The 17,427-nt window shown below is 36.2% G+C and overlaps 1 protein-coding gene and 1 pseudogene across 7 annotated transcripts in view; one reads left to right on the top strand and one right to left on the bottom strand.

The window, feature by feature from the left end:
• The window catches only part of rbms3 (RNA binding motif single stranded interacting protein 3), a 958,643-nt gene that overhangs the window by 642,346 nt on the left and 298,870 nt on the right, over positions 1–17,427 (top strand). The window lies entirely within an intron of this gene.
• LOC134292814 (U2 spliceosomal RNA) lies at positions 15,284–15,420 on the bottom strand (annotated as a pseudogene).

Raw genomic sequence — 17,427 nt, 5'->3', positions numbered from 1 at the left:
GAATCTAATTAATGGAAAGATTATTATTAGTAATACTGGTGAGATTGTTATGGAAATTTTTTCATGCTATAGAATATTCCGAAGCTTCTGGGAATTGACTTTTATCCTTAGAAGTCATGTGCGTGTGTGCGTGCGTGAAAGATTTATAAATATTTAAATTGATTTCATCAGAGATGGGACACTTATTTGATGAGTTAGTTTGTCCTAGTTATCCAATACTTGGGATTGACATCCCAGTATGCTCTGTCTATTACTGCAACATATAGTATGTGCCGCTGCAAGAAGTATGTTGTACATTGAAGGGAATCTTCATACACCAGAGTGTATTAATATCACTTGTGAATACTGCTTTGAGTTCAATATCTAGAGATATGCAATATAGATTGATTATTTCTTATCCAGAATTCCAAAAAACAACAAAAACCCAAATGCTCCAAAACTTATAGATGCTACCACATCTATGTACAGGTATTGAATTTGTGTGGGACTGGAGAGAGAGATCATTTGAGAGAGATGTGGTTGGAGGGAGATATAAAGATCTGTTAAATGGAAGGAATTCACACCTCTCTCCATTTTACAGATTCTTTTGTCTTTGTCCAGCTGAAGCAGGAGTGCTGAAGCCATCACCTCAAACATGGAATTAGTGACTGACAGTCCTATCGCCACCATTGCTGTCAGAGTGGCTTGTGTTTATGGAGTTCCCGTTTGAAGAAGACCTCGATAGGAAAGACACTGACTGGGATGAGGGGTCTGGCAGTGCAAGCAGAGGGAAGAGGAGAGGGATGATGGAGGAGCAGCGCCAATAGCAGCAGTTACTGCCACAGTAGCCCTCTCTCCCACTTTTCTCCTCTCTCTGGTGGTGGGGATCATGAAAAATATGTGACTGGTGGCCCAGGGTTAATGCCACTTTAGTTGCTGCCCTATGCCATTGTATGTACAGATATGTGTACAGTTTAGTAAAATCTGAAAAATAAAATCTGAAATATGGAAAACTTCTGGTTTTAAGCATTTCAGGTAAAGGGAACTCAGCCTTTATATAAAATAATCAAATACTGAAGATGACTGAGACATGACAGTAGAAAAAAAAATATCTTATTGATATTTCTTCTAATCACATGAAAAGGTGTAAATCAATGAAGTGTGATATCTGTCTATTTAGAAACAGTCAATGCAGTGTCACCTAGCCAGATCTGATCTATAAATTCTCAACCCTCCAGGGTTGAGATAGAACGGAGTAAAAATACAGTAAATAAATAAATAATAAATATGCTCAGCCAGCATGACCAGTGATAAGAGATTATGGGAGTTTTAATCTAAACTAACTGTAGGATATCAAATTGCCTGCCCCTGTACTAACTGATGCACTTGACTAGCAATCCCTTTTCTGATACTGTTGTCTCTTGTTTCTTAGAAATATTTTCACCAGAAAATTTTTGCAAAGTTTGCTTATAGAGATGAGTCACAAGGGGTGAATTAGCTGAATGATTATGCCAGCCAGGATCAGGATCTCAATGCAGAAAGCATGAAATATTGATGCAATTTGGAATTCCTGTAGTTTCCTCAGTTGAAAATCCCACGTTGCATACTCCCAATATTAATTAGGTCTCAAAAGGTCACTGTAAACCAGGCTGCAGCAAGGATTATCTACATAACAAAAATCTACATTTCAAAAATTGTACAAAAATGAGAATTAGAGAGGATTAAAGTTGGTGGTGCCCCCTGATTAAAGGACACGTGGCTATGAGTTACTGAATAGCAGTGACTTTCATTGAAGGAGAATTCAAACCCTTCAACCATGCTGGAATTGTTTCCCCTTGCTCGTTGATTACCTTATTTGTTATTGCTGCCCTATATGCTCAGGCATTTATAGAATATGGATTGGAGAAATCTTGTTTGTTTCTACCCACCAAATGAGCAAAAGTAGTTTGACCTGAGTAAAATTCTCTATGCTATGAAAAAGCCATCTGCTGCACAAACTAAAAGTTGTGCTACTATGTGCAGAGAAAAATCACAGGGGGAAATCGAGTGCAAGATGCTGTGGAATAAGCCCAACAATAGGAACTTGTAATGTTTTACTCTTACTTAAAAGATGGAAATAATACTTGAGAATACTTAAAAATGGTCAAAAACACTTTTTTTGAATATGATGAAATCTTGAAAAACAGACTGACAATCATCTTTACATTTTAGAGCTAATTCTGCTCATAATTCGCACATATTTCCTGTGTGTGCAGAAAACAGAAATGCTTAAATTTTTCTTGTTTCAGAAAATAGAGGCAACCCCCCCCCCCCACACACACACACACACTAGAATTTTATGCAGGATAAATACACACCCAGAACATTTTCTGTCTATGAAACACCATTTTTCATGCTGAAATTAATATTGTTTTGTAAAAATCACAACTGAATTGTGTACAAGATATGTCTCAAATTTCAAAATAGTCTTTGAAATATACAGTTACTGAACACTTTTTTGCATCAGGAAGAAAATTTCTAAAACAATTCATTACTTCCTTCAAGAATTCAATTAGTGAAGGATTGCAGTTCTACTTTTACTATTTATGCTGTCTTCTCCTCTTAATTTGCCCACAAACCCAAAGTTACCCACGAACTAGCATTCTGAAGGTGAATAATAAAGCTAATGAAGCTCATGAAAAAAGATTAATGCTTTAGGTGTCTAGCGCTCAATACCTCATGACAAAAATGGTGAACCTGAAGCAGTAACAGCTTTGTTTCACTTCTTGTTTACCTTCTGCCTTTAAACTAGACAACAATTTCACCCATGCTAGTGAGTGTGGGTAATTTCTGCTGTGACAAAAAGAATGTATTTCATATATTATGAAGTGCTTGGAGAAATAATTCTCTACAGAAATACACTTTTTAAAAACTAAACAGATGGTTTTGTGCACAAAACCACATTTTTTAGGCCAAAAGTTTTGGATATTTTGAATGTATTTCCATTCAAAAAGTGTATCCTTTTGAACAAAAATTCATAACTTTTGTACATAAATTTTGTGCAAATACATGTATTTTACCCCCAAAATCACATATGGCTGAAGTTAAATGGTGTTTGTGTTTGTATGTGTCTGTGAGAAAGAGACACATATGGAAGGATAGAAACATGTGCAAACTTTGCTCACAAAGTGTTTTCACATTCAGAATCATAAGTGTTTTCATTCAGAATAATTTTTCCAAACATTTTATTGAATGAAAACTGAAAGTTCTCCTCACTATGTTATTCTCTCAGACCGGGTTTACTGTGTGTCAGGAGCCTCTCTATGCCTTTTGACCAGAAAATGAAAAGTGGCAAACAGTATTTCTATCCTGCATAACATTTCATTAAATTATAACCACTATAGCCTTCATTTTCTGACAACTTATATAGCGAATGTTCATGGGTGTATTATACCTACTGAACTGTCAGAGGAATCACAAACCTTATTTTTGGTAACACTGCAAATTGAGGAGTGTTAAATTTCCACTTTCTTTAAATTGTACAAGACAGTAATCAGGCTATAGAAAGTGTTAAATCTTGTCATAATAAATAACCATGGGTGCATCTAATTATATTTGTAGTAAAGCCTCAAGTCTCATGAATTTAAATGGCTATATTTTACCTATATCTAATATGTATGCAAACCTATAGATATTTATTCATTTTATGAAATTAGTAACCTGCATTTTTTTTACAAAATAGCCAGCTAAACCAATCAAAAACCAGCTAATAACATCAAGAAACAATTTCAAGATGTAAGCAGACACTGTTAAAAGCACAATTGTCACATCTGAAAAGAGCAATGAACCCAAGTCAGTTTATGACCTAGAAAGCCACTCTGCATGACCTATTATTAGGATCTGAAATCACAGCTATCTTTTTTTTTCTTCATAAAAATACCCTAGCCTTCTAAGCATGCTGTGATTTCCCTCCACTGCAGAATAGGGGGAAATCACAGCAGTGTGCACTGAGGAGGTAGAAATTGAACAAGAAAGGTTAAACAAAGGGAGATAAAAACCTAAACTTAACTGTATTTTCAGATCTCAGGTGAGAGGTACCCACAGGTTGAAAATGGACAGATACCTGTGGAGATAGACGCAAACATCAAGCAACATAAATGACTTCTGGATCACTGAGGAAAGTCTAATAGGTTATCCCACTTATATTAAAAGTTTAAATTTCCAACAATCTGAAAACTGTGACATTGGGCTCTTTCTTAGCTTGACTTATTTCAGTTCAGTGGGAATATTTAGAAATTGATGCATGTCTCATTCAAAATCAGACCATTTATAGCTTATAATCAGCTGAGATCCTAGTCCAGGCGAATTGTTTCAAGAAAATTCGTCCAATCGTAGCATTACTTGCTACACATTTTATTTGCTAATGAAAATGGAGTGCTTTCACATAAAAAATAATAGGTCACTTTTTCTCAACACAAGATTAAAAAACTAAGCACTGGAAATATGCTACAGGAGTCTTACATTGTATGACTGTTTAAATAAACTAAGGGAGGTAGCATTTATGGAAAACTGACTAATCATGCTAAAGATATGAGTAATAATAAGCTGGCCAACTCATTTTGGGACATTGGTGGCCTTTTACTAAATACTGTAATTTAAACAGTGACGTGTATAGTCCACCTACACACAATAATTCTCTGAAGAAATCTTCTATACCGATTTTTACAGTGATTTTTCCTCTTGCATTAAACAGCCAGGCAGCTTTATATCAAGTGGTTGACTCTTGAAAGCTTTCGCTTTGTTTGTTGGCATTTTCTTTTTTCCCTGATGGTTAATGTTTCTTTACTTTTATAGTTTGTTTAACATTGTGCTTAAGGGTATAGCATAGATGGCATGTTTTCTATGAGACTTATAGAGTTTTGATAAATTATTACCATAAAAAGTTGTTTCAAATGGGGGGAATATAATAATTAGTATTGAACAAAATAAAGTCTGCTGAAGTTATTTTCTTTGTCCTTTTTTCTCTCTCTTAACGATAGCACAGCAGGATAGTAAGAATGCTTCAGCAATGAAATTTCTTAAATGCTATTCTCATCTTCTTAATAAAATGATTTTCCCCCAAAGTCACTATTTGACTCACTATTGGTGCTTCCGTAAAATTATTGCCTTCATTAACACCTCAAGGACTAGATAAGACCTCTGTGGAAATGCTGGGATCCTACATAGCATGGGAATTGCTCAGAATACTTTTGTAATGAGACCATCCACATTCCACAGTTTTCGAAGGGAGATTTAACATGTGTTAGAAAGGCTGGCTCTTTTACCCTTGCAATACTGAATCCATGCACACACACAAATGCCCACAGACCAGTAGTTGGATTTTTTCAGCAGTCTCATAGTTGTATACCCCTGTGGCAAACTGAATCCGTTCTTGTTAAATTGCTGGGTTTTGATGGATGACAAAGAAAAGAAAAGCACATTCCACTTTGCAAAAAATAAAAAGAAGAAAAAGATCCCATCTCTTTTTGTTTGCTCATGCTGCTTTGGGGCACTACTATTGGGTTCTGAAGCAGACCTCCCAAGAGTTAAACAATTGTTTATGATGAAACTTTAGATTTTTTTTAAAAGTATAGCTTAACTAATTAATGTTTCCAGCTGTTGTGTAAAGACCGCAATGCCAGAGGGAATGAGAAAGTGGGGAACCCTAATGTAACACTTTGGGAATATTCATTTCTCAGTAAGTATATAATAATAGCTGTTATCAAAATAGACACATTAGGTGTGATACAAAAATACCTGGATTAAGTTGTCAAGTATAAAGCCACAAGCCAAACTGTAGTTATCCAAACAGGAAGCTATGTTAGTACCTAAAATGTTTAATATGAGACCAATAATATAATCCGGTATGGAACCTCCCCATCATATTGCTTCAGTAAGTGTCAGTCAAACCCATTCTTGACAGAAAATGCTTCCTTCTTTATCAGTTATCCTCACTCACTGAAATGAAATGTTTACAAAAGACTCAGAATGGATCGTGTCAACTTGTTAATGTAAAATCTTCATAGTTATATAGTTTGGAAAGCATTTATTGTTAGCCCAGTATCTCTGCCGTTGTCATGGCTGAAAATTCTACAGTATTTTTCTTATGAAAAAGCATACCATAGAGATTTACCTTTTAGAAGTCATCAAAGTTTTTGTTTCAACATGCTCAAAAATAGTCCCAGTTATTAAAAGAATATTTTGCATTTGTAGATTCAGCTTGGGTTGGATTTTTTTGCCTAAACAAGAACTAGTTTCACACCAGACCTAGTCCTATATGGTTATGTGGACAGGAGACCACCTCAAACAGCAGATATGTGGTGTAATGAAAAGGTAACACACTGTTAGTATAGATCTTGGGTCAAAGCTAGGGCCAAAATTATCTGGGGAACGGACTAATCAAAAGCACAGTGGAACAGCCACATTTTTAGATCTTTACAAAAAGCGGACAGGGTGGATGCCAGCCTAATCTCCCTGGGGAGAGAGTTACAGAACTGGGGGGGGCACCACTGAGAAGCCGTGCTTGTGACAGGGGTGAGAGTGAGAGGAGAGCCTCCCAGAAGATCTTAAAAATCATACAGGTTCATAAGGGAAGATGTGGTCGCAAAGATAGACAAATCCTGAACTGTTTAGGGCTTTATAGGTGATAATCTGCACTTTGAATTGAGACTGGAAACTTATCGGCAGCCAGTGGAGCTGTTTGGACAGAGGGGCTGACCGCTCCCTGTAATTTGCTCCAGTTAGCATCCTCTTTTATTCCATGGCTGTTTTAACTCATGGCTGTTTCCCACTCCCATCTTTCAATAAGTGTTTGGCTCGATTTGAGCCTTTAAGAACTCCCACTCTCCCATGAGTTTAATTTGACTGACTACAGCATAAGCTTTTTGTTGGGTATTTGTATTGGGTCTGTGCCTTTCTAGCTATTTTATTATAACTAGTGCTTTTGGATTTTGATTGTTTCCATTATAATTCAACTGTTATAAGTTCCTGGCAACTGGTACATACCCTCCATGTATCTTGCTTAATTCTCTATTATCCCACTTGTTCTGCTTTTGCAGCGTTCCAATTTCTCTCTTCAGGTTACATTTTTCCCTTTCATTCTCAGTTTTCTTCAGATAATGCAACTTGATTTCAGAAGGCAAAAATAGTTTGTACACAATTGACTCACCAGTGGAAGAGGAAGGAAATGAGCAGAATCTTGCAATTCTCAGTAGGTTCAGGCAAAAGCAAATTTCTGCATCCTCTCTTTGCTTCTGGGTCCTTCCTCATTAATAGCTTTTTCCATTTCGACCACTCTATGGTGTCACTTGGCCATATGCATCCTGGTTTTCCTTTGTGAAATGTTGGAGGGTTAACCTAGTTCCTGTATACAGTAGTGTGGACCAGATGAGGAAGGAGTGGCAGTATAGTCAAGGGTAGATTGGCTGTCCCCTTGCCAGTGGATTCACAGGCTGCCATTCCTTGTGCCTTGTTATGACCAAGAAGGATAAAGATTCTTAGACAAACCACAGTGGTAACAGTTGATTTCACACAAGTGTCTTCATGATTGTTGAAGTGAGCTAGAGGACTAGATCAAGGAACAATCTGACATAGGTTGAGGATTATCAGGTCATAATTTAGGTATTGCGGTTACAACCTGGTATATTTTAGGAATAATGAAAAGTGATAATCTGGTGTTGAGATGGCCATTAGTTTTACTTGCCTTTCAGCTTTTCGTATTAGCTACCTGCTATAATTCAATTTACAGGCCGAGCTAGTAAACTAACACAAGGTAGCACGATTTTTTGTTCCTGGATTGTAAATTTCATTTCCTAACTGGTTCTATCATAAAAAAATGGGAAAGGTTGATTAAACTGCAATAACTTAGTTTTTTGAGACATCCTGGAGCACATGTTGCTATAGTTTTTCAATTAATATCTCATCGAGTCTCAACATAGTTTGTGGCAGCCACAAAAACAAAGTTTCTAGAGTATAACAACTACTTTCAAAGTTTGTGTCACAGAATTAAACAGGGAATAACACTTTCAAACCAGAAACAGAAACATTTTCACAATTTATTACATAGTGTAACAAATTCAATCCACTATTTCAGGATTTCACTAGTTAAAATAAATTAGTTAAAATAAACACACGCACATGCATGCACACACTTGGAGGCCAGGTATAATGAGCAAAGTCTATGAGGATGTGTTCATATGAAAGCAGTGCTATGCCACTATTCATCCTTGGGTCATCTATGATATGCACTGCAGGAGGATTAGGATCACTTTCTGTAATGCAATACTAGCCAAGATGGCAGGAGGCTGGATCATAAAATGCTATTCTTTACTGAATCTGTATTCAGTTTCTCAGCTCTGAGTCAGGTAAAATATGATATGACAGTAATGAACAATATTTTAAGAGGACACACATTTTGAGGGATTGGGTAACTTTGTATTTGAAAAATGTTATTGCATGATCTTCAGGCCTTTTATACATGAAAAACAGGAAGTCTGAATATAGTAAATTAGTTAAATTTTGCACTGAGATCAATTCTTATTTTCCCTTTGTAGTCCAGAAATTTCCAACCCTAAATAGTTGTTCAACCACAACTATGAAATGCACGTTGCTCAATTTATAAGTGAGTGCTTTCCAGTGTGAACAAGCATACTGTAATTGCCAAGGGTACTTCAAAGCCACTTTTTGCAGCAGTTTAAGTTAACACTGCATTTGTGCAGAATAGAAAGTAGCATTTTATTTAATGCTGTATTATTATATTTAGGACTAAGCCAGTAATTTTTGTATTTGTTGAAAATATTTCGTTGCAAAATAATCAGTGAACTATAAATATTTGGTATAGAAAAAGGTATACGCTTCTTCAATGGCTTTTTATTACGTACACCATAATTAAAAACAATAGCACGGAGGATGGTAAGAAGGGTATAAATCCATGTATCGCCACCCTGTTTTGGTGAGAAGGTCTGGAAGGAGATTGTCATGAACTGCAACCTAAGTGTTTATGTATCAGAGGTGAAAAAGTAGGGTATCACAGACTGTAGCTTTTCTTTTTGTCCAATGTAGGTAACAAACAGGGACGAAAATCCTATGGACCCTGGAATGGGGTTAGAATCCTCGAACGGACAAACATTTATAGATGTGGGCGAAACGTCAGGAGAGAATACTTCTGGAACATGGCCACACAGCCCGAAAGACATACAACAACCCAAACATTTTAAAATTACTGTATGCTGAAGGCTCCCACCTGAAATGATTAGACATCCTTAGGGGATCAGATGAACTCTCAGGAGTTATTAATTCAAAATGTTATAAATCATCAAACACAAAAAAAGAAAAAACTATGAAGACAGCTATTGTAGTCCTCCAGTGGAACCCAATGGAGTCCTTATTAACAGATAGAAATCTGGCATTTGCTCATTTTCTACACTGGGTTGGGTCAAAGTATTCAGCCTGCCTTTGGGGAGGGGTATTTTGTGGAGGCGATGTTAAAATGTATCCTTCAACGTTGAGTTGATTGAGAGGTAAACCAAATTCTAAGTCCTTTCACTTCTCTGTGTTCGTATAAATATTTTACCTTTTAAAAATACAAGATTTTCAGTGTCAAGCAGCAGTTTTTCTAACCACAATCATGGGGACAGCCTTTCTCAAAAATATTTTTGAGAATAATAAGAAAATATATTGTCGTTCGTGGGTGCAGTTTATATCCTGAGCTGGCTAGCCAACTTGCCACTGAAAGTACTGTCAAGGCTTTGTTTTGTTGTTAAGAGAAAGGGGAAAAATAAATACAGGAGAAGGCAAATGACAAGTTTATTGATTCCTGATGCTTTGTCCAAGTATTCTGTGGTCATTTTTCTGGCCTGAATGGAATAATCCATGCACGAAGTGGTCAGAACACTGGATTAAACAGAACTAAGAAGTTGAGAAGTGACAGAAAGGGCACTTCTTTGCTGTTGTCATTGGCCTGAAAGGGAGCTTGAAGATGCACTTTATGTAAATTCTGCTTGAATTTTGTTTCAATTTTTCACCCCTTTTGCTGTTTGTTAACCCATTTACTTTATTGTCACAAAAATCCTTAGACAGCAAGCACCTACATCAGTTCTGCATGTACAGAAAGAGGCTGAGGAGCTATTGCATCTGCTTCTAGCTATCTTCATATTCCACAGCCTCATAATTGACTCACTTCTGGAGAGAGAACTTGACCACATTGTAGCGTTTGGGATGCCACAGCTATTTCCTATTCTAAGCATAGCAAATAACTGTGGTATCTCTGAAACAGAATTTTGAGAGAGTCTGGCATTTAATGCATGCCACTACCTCATATTTTTTAAACTCCAGACTTTTGCTGCTGTAAGATGGTGTTCTTCAGTTGGTTGTTTTATTAAAGGCAGAGATCTCCAATTATTTCTGTAATGTAGAATTTAATTTCTGTCTGATCAGCTCAGTTTACTTATCTGGAACTGCACTTGGCAGGAACCATATTCTCTACCATTTGTTACAATTTGCTTCATAATTTGATTTTCTGGCAACAAGAATGCTTTCACCCAAACTTAATTCCATCCTTTTAATAGCTGTTTCTTTCCCAACATCAAGCCAGACCAAAGCCATTAAGAAAACCTTACTTAAATTTCACATCCCACATTATAGAGAATTGAGATTTAGTAAAGTAATAAAGCATATGCATAATTCTGAGTGGCTTTAATTAAACTTACATGTATAGTTAAATGTCAGTGTGTACTTAAATAATGTACCAAATTGAGGTCTTAAGAATCAGCATAATGGTATCAAAAAGTGGTCTAATGAGAATTTAGGGTACTCTTGGACTAATACTTGAAATCTTTTTTGACATAATGAATAATTCTGTAGAATTTGAAGTATACTTCAGAAGGTTTAAATTAAGATCTCACAACAATACAAGCTTGTTATTGTTCCACCTTTTAACTTATGGATAATCATGACAGCTGGTGGCTAAGGGCTAGATGTGCTCCAGTTAAATAAAGAAAGTAGAAAATAATTTCTGAAAATGATGAAATAAAAGGTTTTTTTGCCAGAGGACCACATAGAGTTTATAACAGAAGGTAAGTTTTCAAATACATGTTCACCACTTAGTGACTGCAATGACATGCTTGCTTGATTCATCAGTCACAAATTAAAATGCTTCAAATAGCTTTATGAAGAAAATGAAAACAAAGAAATCCCCAAATTCCCTTGCTCTTTCCACATAGCATTTGAAAATCAGAGCGGTACTGTCTCTGAGTATTAGATCTTCATTTAGTAGTTAGTTACTCTAATTGCTTCTCAATCTCCTACCAAAGTGTTACTGTCACATCCTCCTTTGAGTTCATGTACATATGCACACACTCAACATTTAAAGCAGATCAAGGTGAAGATTTTTTGGAGATGGTTGAAATGGCTGTAGTTCCATTATTCACAGGTTATTTTCAGCCTCGTTTATGAAGTGCCAACAGCTAGTATGGCTAACTATGCTTTCATAGGCCAGTATTTTCATTATTCTCTAGCCTTTGTTTTTTTAAAAAAATGTTGTGAAGGGCTGGCTACTTCCTGAGTTTGAGCACTTCTTTTAAGGTGTAATGTTTGTGACTGCGCTATCACAACTCAGTGGAGTCATTTTTGATCATATAACAGATTGGTTTCTTTCAAGGACCGTGAAGAGTCTGAGCTCTCCATTCCACAATTAGATTAACTAGTGGGGCATCCATCTTTGAACTTACTCTAAGGACTCTATTGAACTGTTCTTTGTGAATTGAAGCACTGGCACTTTCCTATCTGAAGTACCACTTGGAAAAGAACCACATTATCTTCTGAAATCCTACGTGCCTTCCCCTCTCAATGCATCATCAGAGATCTGATATTTTCATTAAACTAGTAGATAGTGAAGATTTTAGCTCAGTTTGGGGAGGAAGTTTTTAAAAATAAAAAGTGGAATGAGTTGCAGGAACTAGAAGCCTGGAAATTGGTAAATGACTATAACAGAAGATAACACCAGTGTTTTCTTATTTTTATGGTCTTCAGAGCCATAGAGCGTTTCCTTGATGCTAATCATTGTTGTTTTGTAACCATTTTGGTGCTGTGGCAGACTTACATAAATGATTATACTTGTCTAGGTTAATGGAGCTATTCACGGTAATCCAATCCAATCCAATAAACCTTTATTGGCATATATAACAAGACAGTGTAAAATGCTGACTATATTATACAATAGAAAAACTTCACGTTTGTCATACATTCAATTTGCAGACTTCATTCATAAACTTTGCCTCTGTGAAGCAAGAGTTAAAATCTTGATGACTTTGTCTGGCTCTATTTGGTGTTTCATAAAATCTATAGCTTGCAGTAGCAAGCTTGATTCTAGTTCATGGTAGAGTGGGCAGTGGAGAAGAATATGTGGGATGGAGTCCAGCTGTCGTGAGCTGCAGTGATAGAGCCTCTTGTTGCTGTTGAGTCTTCCTCTATGAAGTGGGGATGGTATAATATTGAATCTAGCCAGCATATAGGCTCTCCTGTATATGGAGTAGTGAGCGCTGCTATATAATAGGCTGGGTTTCTCTGGGTGAATAGAATTGCCATGTTTGTTGGTGAGCAAGATTTATTGGCCAAGCTCTGCAGTTGTTGGCTATTCAAGGTAAAATAGCAATCTTTATATGCTAGGTAGTGATGGTACATGTTATACTTCATGTTTTCTTCCTATGAATGAAACTACTCATGAACTTATGGAGCCATGGTGGTGCAATGTGTTAAACTCTTGTGCTGGCTTCACTGCTAACCTAAAGGTTGGGTTGCTGACCTGCAGGTTGCCGGTTTGAATCCGCAAGATGGGATGAGCTCCTGTCCCTCAGCTCTAGCTTGCAGGGACATAAGAGAAGCCTCCCAACAGGAAGGTAACACATCCAGGTCTCCCCTGGGCAATATCTCTGTAGAGAGCCAATTCTCTCACATCAGAAGTGACTTGCCGTATGTTCTCAAGTTGCTTCTGACATGATTAAAAACTCTTGAAAGTGTTAATTTATTGTTAACAAATTCATTTATATCTCCCACCTTTCTCCCAATTTAAATCCAGCGTGTTTTGAAAATTCTGTTTCGAACCCTTTGCACTTAGCAAGAGTTATGAACCAGAAAGAAGCTGCATCAGTAGTTATAACCGCAACAGTCTACATAAGAAATTATAAAAATAATTGCTCCTTCTGCTTCATCATACCAGAAAATTTGGCTCAAGATTGGTTATCTTTTATCAAGCTGCGATACTTTCAAGATGGCGCTCTTTATTAATCTTAGTGAAAGTTATGAAACATTACTGTTGATGCACAAATTTATTTGTTTGCTTATTTTAATCAAATATTTATATGCCATGTTTTCTGGAACTTCAAGGCAATTAACAAATAAAGCAACACATGATTTCAAGCAGTTCCAAATTAAAATAATAAAATAGCTAAATCAGGCAAAACATTCTAAAACAACATGCTAAACAATTTAAAAGGCTACACTATTTTAAAAATCCTATATAAAAATTTGGCTCAAAGTTTGGATGTTTGCATGTTATAAATTTTAAATTAGCAATTAAAAACCATTACTTGTCACTGAAAATGAGCCAATTTTTGCACTGAGTGGGTCTCCAAGTGGAAGCATCCCACAGTTCAGACAGAAAATTGAAAAGTCTCTCTCTCTGTCCTCTTTGCATACCATACCACTGCTGCTGGACAGATCAACCTTTCGATGCTAACTCAAAACATGTTGTACATACTGATGGATGTTTGGTTCAGATTTTTGCCTTTCTACTTCAAGTGAACCCTAAAAGCATAATCCACCACATACCCTGCATCACTAGTGGTTTACTGGTGGAGTTGACTATCTAAAGTGGAACATTGGTTTTGATTCTTATGAGGAATTGATTTGCAAACATAACTTGTTTTTTTATTTGAAAGCAAGGGTTTCCCAAACTTTGGTTACAGTACCCACTCTCTCTTTGTCCATCTGCTTTTGCTATTGCAACCTTTGTAGACCAAATTAAAATACCAGTATGCCTTATTTTGAGTCAGTCAGATGGCTAGTTACTTCGATATTCTCCATCCAACCTGCCAGTGATTCTTCAAGAGAAGAGAGATTTGGTTTACTTGATAGTTGTAGCATTTGAAGGAACTGTATTACATTGCATTCCAGGAACTCTTTTTCAATTAATTAATTAATGCATGCATAACTCTTTGCACAGGTTTTTGGCTTTGAGCAATAACATTTGGACTTGCTGGCAAAGAGAGCTGTATCTTAACTTTGGTACCCTTTAACTGAAGGTGCCAGCAATTGAACCTTGAAACATTTGCATGGCAAACATGTGTATTGGCAGTTAGCCATGACCTTTTGAATGGAGAATTGCAGACTTCATTTGAGCCATGAAAAGGCATGTCCCCATGCTGCATTGCAACAGAACCAGAATCATAACATACTGTACCATGTTCATACTCTTCAGTACTCTATATGGAATTCATCTGAATGTGCACAATTTTTCTTTTTGAAGATGTTTACCCTATATACGCATGTCTAGAAATTAAGTTAATCTATCTGAAAAACCTGTGTTGACTTATCTATGGATCAATGTAAATACTGTACTGTAACTCTTATCAACAAAGGACTCATCCCCTTCTCTGAGCAGATTAGGTAAAGGTGGTAGCTTTGTCTGTCCTGGAAGAATCTAAAGAAGCACTGGACTTTCTGCTGTTTCCACCATGACACATCTTCTGGGGTTTGTGAATCCCTTGGTGGTGAAATGGCAATGACAGCCACAGACAATTGACTCACTGAAGCAACACTGGTGTTTTCTTCTCTCCGTAGAATAACCCTCAACTTATCCATGGATCATATCAAAATCCATAATTTTGATCCCAAACCTGCCCTCAACTTATACTGAGGTCAGTTTATATATGAGTATATATGACAGTTGTAGCCCCAGTTCTGTGCACACATACATCCAAAGAGTAATTATCAGTGATGTATTTCACAATACCCAATTGTCAGAGGCAGAAAAGCCATGTTCACATAAGGAGGAATGATTGTTTTTAGAACTAAGAGGTAACAGAATTTGATAGTAACTCTGCAGCCTAATCCAAATGTTATTTATTTTGAAGTCTATCCTAATTGGTTTGTTAACTGGCTTTCAATTTCTAATAAAAATCCTCCAAACTAAAATTTGCTGTTAATAGAATTAGTCTCAATTTGCTGATTTCTTTGCATGTGTAGCAAAGAACACATGCTACACATGTGGACTGGAGAGAGAAAATACAGAATTGTGAGAAAGCCTCCAAAGAGTTAATATAATTGGCACCTGCATAATTTATCAAAAAGAAAAAAACAAGGAAATAAAGAATAAAATTTCATCTGTGTTGTCTACACTTGATCTTAGCCAAAAGGCCGAGAAGTGATCTGTGTTGTCGAAGGCTTTCATGGCCAGAATCACAGGGTTGTTGTGTGTTTTCCGGGCTGTATGGCCATGTTCCAGAAGTATTCTCTCCTGATATTTCACCCACATTTATGGCAGGCATCCTCAGAGGTTGTGAGGTATATGGAACATGACCATACAGCCCGGAAAATACACAACAACCCCAAAATTTCATCTGTTTGAAATCCATGTTGTGGGACTACTGCAAAGAAAGTTTGAACTAAAACCAGAATATTTCCTATTAGGAATTACAGATTTTCAGATGGACATCAATACGAATAAGCTGTTTGTATGTTTGGTAACTGCCGCTAGGATTTGCCTAGCACAATTATGGAAAACTCGTGAAACTCCTACCTTGGAAAAATGGTATCTAAGAGTGATAGAGATAAAGAACATGGACATTTTAACGCAAATACTATCGCAGAACAACACAAAAAGGCAGAGGACAGATTGGAGTAAAATGGACCCATATCTAGAAAAGATAAATAATTTTTTTAAAAAAAAGAAAAAAAAATATTAGTAGAAGAACATAGAATAGGGAAAGACAACAACCCAAGCCAGTGGAACTATAATCTCCAATGCTGGAAAAGGAATAGATAGGAAGAAAAATGATCCCGTTAAGCAGAGGACCTGGAAGACGCTACTAAGATGTTTTTGCAGGGAGAGGGGGTGGGTGTACCCTTTTTTTTAAAATTTATTTTTGCTCTCTTTTTTCTTCTTTTTTCTCTTTACTTAGTTCATTTTGCAAAATGTGTCCCCTTACTTTTTATGTATTAATAAAAGCATTAATAATAATAATAATAATAATAATAATAATAAGAAGAAGAAGAAGAAGAAGAAGAAGAAGAAGAAGAAGAAGAAGAAGAAGAAGAAGAAGAAGAAATCCATGTTGTGGGACTAAGGGATTCATGTTTTAAATTTGTTTTCATTTGGATTGCTTGTGCAGTCTTACTGCTACCTGAGCTGCACTAAAACTTGAACAATATCGGAGTAGGGTTTTTATTGTTTTGTTTTTGCTCAGTTTTCCATATTAATGCCATGTTTTCCCCCAGCCATGTCTTTGCTTAAAACAGCTTACTGGAACACATATTTACTGACAGTTCCTTGGCACTGACATGGTTGAAACATTCCTTTCTATTCTATTATCGCCTTATGTTGAATTCAGCCTATATAGAAGATTGGATTTAACAATTCCTTTTTACTATACAATTATTGTATTGTATTTCATTTTTAACTATCTGTGGAATCATGGGATTTGAAGTTTATCATGGGAGGGTCATCTAGGATTTTTAAACAGAGAACTCTAGTGCCTCTCCAAAATGCAAAATGTAAGCTTATTACAAATTAATTGAACTAAAATTTTAAAAGAAATTGAAAATGCCATGTTTTAATGCATGGAAGCAGCATTCAAGTGCTGCAACAATGCCACAATTAAAATGTCTATGAATACTCAAGGGAGGTGTTATCTAAAGAAAAGCAGCTTTATTTGCTGACCCTAGGACAATGTAAACCTTTACAGTAATCTTAAAGGAATCACGTAGCATAAAAAAAACAGCATATAATATTTTCAAATGTCCTTTTCATTGCTAATTCACACACATGCCTAGATGAACAAAATGCTTCTCACCCCCAAAATATTAAATATGCCCTACTTTTAGGAAATTTATTCTTCTTTTAAGCGGTGGAAATGATTTTTTTCCCAGTTGAGCAGGGCAGCTAAGTTTGAGTTCTCTGAGTGATGGGTTACTTTTCTTTGTTGTATGCCATCTTATTTTTCCCTCTAAACAAACACTGCCAAGCCAAACATGAAATCATGTGTGTTTCCAAGGTCTCTGTGATCTGTTTTACTGAACATTAACTCAGCAGACAAATATTTTACTATTTGCGAACTTTAGCTTCGGTTAATATGATGGAAGCAAGTGGAAATGGAGATTGTCAGAGCAATTTAACAAAGAGGTCCTGTAAAACTCATTACAACTTAGGTAGTAAAA

This window comes from Anolis carolinensis, chromosome 6, assembly GCF_035594765.1.
Source record: "Anolis carolinensis isolate JA03-04 chromosome 6, rAnoCar3.1.pri, whole genome shotgun sequence".
NCBI lineage: Eukaryota > Metazoa > Chordata > Lepidosauria > Squamata > Dactyloidae > Anolis > Anolis carolinensis.
Note: the sequence above shows the minus strand (reverse complement) of the source record. Positions and strands in the feature narration are given on the sequence as shown.